At 38.2% G+C, this 5,133-nt stretch overlaps 1 protein-coding gene across 7 annotated transcripts in view; it reads right to left on the bottom strand.

The window, feature by feature from the left end:
* LOC116672846 (chloride channel protein 2) overlaps positions 1-5,133 on the bottom strand; it is a 162,668-nt gene that overhangs the window by 112,083 nt on the left and 45,452 nt on the right. The window lies entirely within an intron of this gene.

The following is a 5,133-nucleotide window of genomic DNA, read 5'->3' as shown; positions in this document are numbered from 1 at the left end:
ACGCATTTAAAATATCGCTCGATCACGCAAATTTGATCGTGGGAAGCCAAAATAGTGATAAAAATGTGATTAATTGTGCAGCCCTAACTTCTAATGTAAGAGATGAGGGACAAAACCTCCAGTCCTCATTCCCTGTAAGAAGGCATGTATTTCAGTGTTCATGTGGGCACCTGACTACCGTTTTAGGGCAGACTTGAATGTGATTGTGAACGTATCCTTTAAGGAGATCAAATGCACAGTCAAAGGATCAGTCATGAACTTTTTCTCAGATTGGGACCCCCCTTCCAAGGCAACAAATGTGTCCTGATTAATGGGTGAAGTTAAGGCTTCAATTCTTCCAATGTGACCAAACAAAAACTTCTGATCATATTTGAAATGGTGACTATGTGCTGCAGGCTGCTGTATTACACTGGAGCCACCCCTGTTTGAATTCTTTTCTATAAATTATACAGTCACTTACAGTACTTTGTACAAAGTCACTACCTTTGATAGTGAATTGATTTTCATAATGACTACGGCTGCCCAGATTGGGTGGGTATATTCTTGTTCTTATTCTCTCACTCTTATTTTTCCGTCCTTTTTGTAATCCATTTCTATTCAGTTAAGTGCATGTTCACTTAAAATTAAGTTACCCATTACCCATAATGCAACTGACAGTTAGGTGGGACACTTGCCTGTCATGCTAGAAGCAGTGGCTAATGCAGTCTGGATTCTGAAGCAAAGTTGAGGAGTGGTCTACAGAGGTCTAGTAAAGTCACTTATTTCAAACTTCACCACCCTACATTTCTTTCATTTTCAAACTTGATGTCTTTGGCCCCAACTGACACGGATACATGTCCTCAAGTGATGTCATGTGAGCCTTAACACAGCTTCCTCTGGAGACACAAAAGGTTTAACACAACTTTTGTACATATGCACTCCCAAACACCTTTATTGTATAACATTGGTGGAGTTCCACTTTGAAGGAAAACGAGGAAAGTGCCAACATAAAACCAAGATGCACACTGTTATTTCTTTTTTTTGTAAAGATTATTTTTTGGGCATTTTTGGCCTTTATTTTTGACAGGATAGATAAAGACATGAAAGGGGGGAGAGAGGGGGAATGACATGCAGCAATGGGCCGCAGGTCGGAGTCAAACCTGGGCCCACTGCGTTGAGGAGTAAACCTCTATATACGTGTGCCTGCTCTACCAATTGAGCTATCTGGGCGCCCGCACACTGTTTATTTAAAGTAAAATTTGGATTGAGAACAGGGAAGGGACAAGAGCGAAAACAGAAGGAGAGAGAAACAATGCCAGTGCAGTGATGTATAGATATCCTCTGGCAAATCCCAAACGCACACCATCTGCAACTGATGGTGTGTGTGTGTGTGTGTGTGTGTGTGTGTGTGTGTGTGTGTGAGAGATTTAATGAAGTAAAATGCCTTCAGTCATCTTTCACATTCATCCAAGTGACATTCCCTACTTGTGTTTACAGCCTGTTTTATCGTGAAATGTGTACTATACACAGTCATGTCTTATCTCATTACCATCTGACACACACACACACACACACACACACACACACACACACACTATCATCACCACCAACATTGCCTAGAGAAAGGTGTGAATGTTCACATGGATCCACCGGTGTGATGAGTGTTTAGCGCTGCAGCCGTTCTATTCCTTTCCTTTACCAACATGCTCCTAAAGCAAAAGCAGTAAGGCAGCAAGTGTAGTTTACACCAGCAAAGTGTCTTTAGAATTATATTTCAAATGATGTTCACCCTTTGGACAGTGATGCTTCAGATGGTTCATACTGTTAAGGCTAATCCCAAAAGTTACCACTGCATAGTGTGATGTGAAATGTGAGTCATCTAGTGTTTTAGTACTATTAGAAATACCTCAGGGAAATTGTCCTGAGTAATCAGAGGACTGGTGCTCAGACTACGGTAAAGGGGTGGATTGGCAATTAGGACAATCAGGGCTTGTCCCGGTTGGCCGGCCGGCCAGCCAGCCAAACAATTCCCGTTGCCCGGCCTACAGATTATCTCAAACGGCCTTGAGACATAAGCTGCCCACGGGTCCTTAAAAGAGTTACTATAGCATACTCTCCACAAAACTCTCCAGGGTTCCCACTATTAGTTTAACTATAACATCCAAGCGATATTTATACCCCATGCTCACTCTCTATATCTCATTCATTGTTACCCTGCACAATCCTCTCTCCCGTCAATTTACTGATGTTTGTGTAGCCTCTTCCATCAATCTAACCATCTTAATTCAATTATTCTTATTCAGGTGATACAGAACTTTCATAGTCACAAATAAAAATAAAACGATTTAGTTTGTTTGTTTTTCTTACATTAATGTAGAATGGAGAAAAGCCTCATGGGAATGGGGAATGTGTTATCCACTGAACCGATTGCAGGTCAAGTCTATTTACAGAAATGTAGGGAGATAAATGAACGCCCCCTCGTGTAATGGCATGACCCAAATATATACATCAGACAGACAGAAAGCAGCAAAGTTTAAGGAAAATTAGCTGCATCATTGAGATTAGCGTGCTTTCTGTTTTGACGTTACCCATGGAAGGCAAGAAAAAAAGAGGAGAAAGGAGGGGCCGAAAAGACCAGAATGAAGAAGTGGATGCTGGAGGATGCATCAAAGTGCTCAAAAATGACTGATTTATTCCGAGTGCTGCAGGTGAATTGACTGAAAAACGGGTTAGATAGCCTTTTTGGTAGTGATTATCTACTCATTACAAGTAACAGCATCTCAAATGAGCTCCATTTTCAGTAACCGGTCTTGGGTTTGAAATACGTTGCTCATAAACAAAACAGTTATGGTCAGTTTTATCGCATATTATGATAAATGAATGAGCAGCAGTATTGCTATGTGTAATGTCTTCCATTTGTCCTATTTGCTATTTGCAATGCTAAAACTGACCTGAACGCAGATATAACCTTATTCTAATGTAGCAAAATGTTGGTATGGTAATGACTAATTAGTGAGTATATTTTGTTGGGAGGTGGGAGGTATATCACCTTCCACGCAGTGTATACTATCAGGGGAAAACGCAATTATTATTTAGTCTCAGAATTCAGTCAGACTCCACCCAGCCATGATGCTGATCAGACAATGCTATGAGAAGTCACGACTACAACTATATCATGTTATATTTCAGCATTTGTTTATTAATAGAAAACCCATAAGAGCTTAACCCTACACTTTATTGTCAATGTGCATTTGTCTTGTGCCATCTGTGGTCAGGTTTCATATTTCCTTTAAGTCCTTCCCAAATGCGTAGACTTGGCTGGCGTTAGAACTGATGGAGGAATTCCACACAAAGAAACATAGCATAATTAGGGTTTAAAAAAAAGAGATTTTGATACTGATAAATGAGGGGTTGGGCCAGTGGTGGGCCTGTGGTGGGCCAGTGCCATCAGAAATTTCCCGGTAGATTTTAGTGCCCCACTCCACCCCTGCTACAATATGATCAGAGGCAGTACAATTCAATTGAAAAGGTTCAGTGAAACACCTCCTGACCTTTTTAGCACTGCAGTGCACTCTGTTCCAGGGCACACCTTAGTATTGACTGCTTGGAAATATCACAGTTAAGTCCGGTACATCTTATGAGTAGATGTGAAGAAATAGATAACGAGCTGCTGGCTGAGAGGCAAACTGTATTAAAAACTTTATGGTAAAAACTAGGCTAATTTTTACAATGACAATGAAGATACAACATTTCCTTTGAAAATGGGACCAATTTTAGCTGCTCGACATGTGCTTTTGCGTCATATAAATTGTTATGATTAGTACTATAGTCACCAGTGTTAAGGTAGTGATTTGAGATAGTGTGTGATGGCTTGTTACATAGCATGGTATATTTCGCATATACAAAATAAGAACATTTTTGAAAAGACAGTTAAATTTCACCCACATTTCTTAAGTTCTTGAAACACAAATTATTTTCTTCATTTGAGGCATTTCAGGCTTCTCCCTTCTTTTTAGGGGTCTTGCATTCCTTTTATTGATCTGTGCAATACATTTATTATCTATCACAACCTACCTCCCCTTATTTTATGGTGAAAGTTGGTATACCACGTTGCCTGTGGTTGACTATGTGTGTGCAATATAGTTTCTTTTAAGCACCGCTGGGAGGGGCTTCACAATTTCATTCATTCATTGTAATATATTGATAACAAAGGCTTCTTATATTCACTTATCGCTTATCATACTGAACCATAAAGGGTTTATGGAGAGCTATTTTAACAGAATTCTAAGAGACATTTAATAAAGATGGTTCTTGGAAGCACTAAAATAGGCCCTGTCCACCAGGGCCGAGAGATTTTGGAGTACTTTAGTTAGTGATGTGACTTCTTTCTGCAATTAGATCAATATTCACTTCACATAAGTTGCAACACTTATTCTGGTGAATTATATTTTGACATAATAAAATTTGTATATACAATGTTTTCACAATAAAATAAGAACATGATATCATGAAAAAGCCACAAAAAAGAAACTTTTGAAGATTGATAAACATTTGGTTATTAGTTCAGAAAATTATGTTAAACATGTGTATCCTAATGTTTTGTGAAGTGAAAATCACAATGTAAAATTATTTTTGATTTTATACAAACTTCCACCTAAATTCAGGAGGTTAAAGTTAAATAATTTTGAGTTGCTGCAGTGCCATACAGAAGCATTAAAACCATGTAAATAAAATAAAAAAACGGCGTTACTAACAGCGTTACGTTTAGTAACATAAGTATAAACATCAGGCCACTTATGTTATTTGCACAACAAAGAGTGTATATATTTGTTATTTATTTTTTAGCTATAGTGCTTAACAAGCATCGTTTAATTTTTCCCAGTTGTAGCCTGTTGAGGGGTAATAAATATCAAAAGTTCTAAAACATCTATGTTGTTATTTGTATCAATCCACTAGACATAATATCTACGTACATGGCATTTGATTGGAGGCTAGTCTCACTTTGTCCCACAGCAACATTAAAAGAGTTTAGATTTGTGTACAGTTTCTGTTAATAATGTATTGTATTAAGTGTCAATTTCATTATAATATTCATATTTATTAAAAATACTTGAACATGCACATGTATTTAAGTTCCATTAAAGAGGGGTGGAG

This window comes from Etheostoma spectabile, chromosome 3 (genome assembly GCF_008692095.1).
Source record: "Etheostoma spectabile isolate EspeVRDwgs_2016 chromosome 3, UIUC_Espe_1.0, whole genome shotgun sequence".
In the NCBI taxonomy this organism is placed as follows: Eukaryota; Metazoa; Chordata; class Actinopteri; order Perciformes; family Percidae; genus Etheostoma; species Etheostoma spectabile.
Note: the sequence above shows the minus strand (reverse complement) of the source record. Positions and strands in the feature narration are given on the sequence as shown.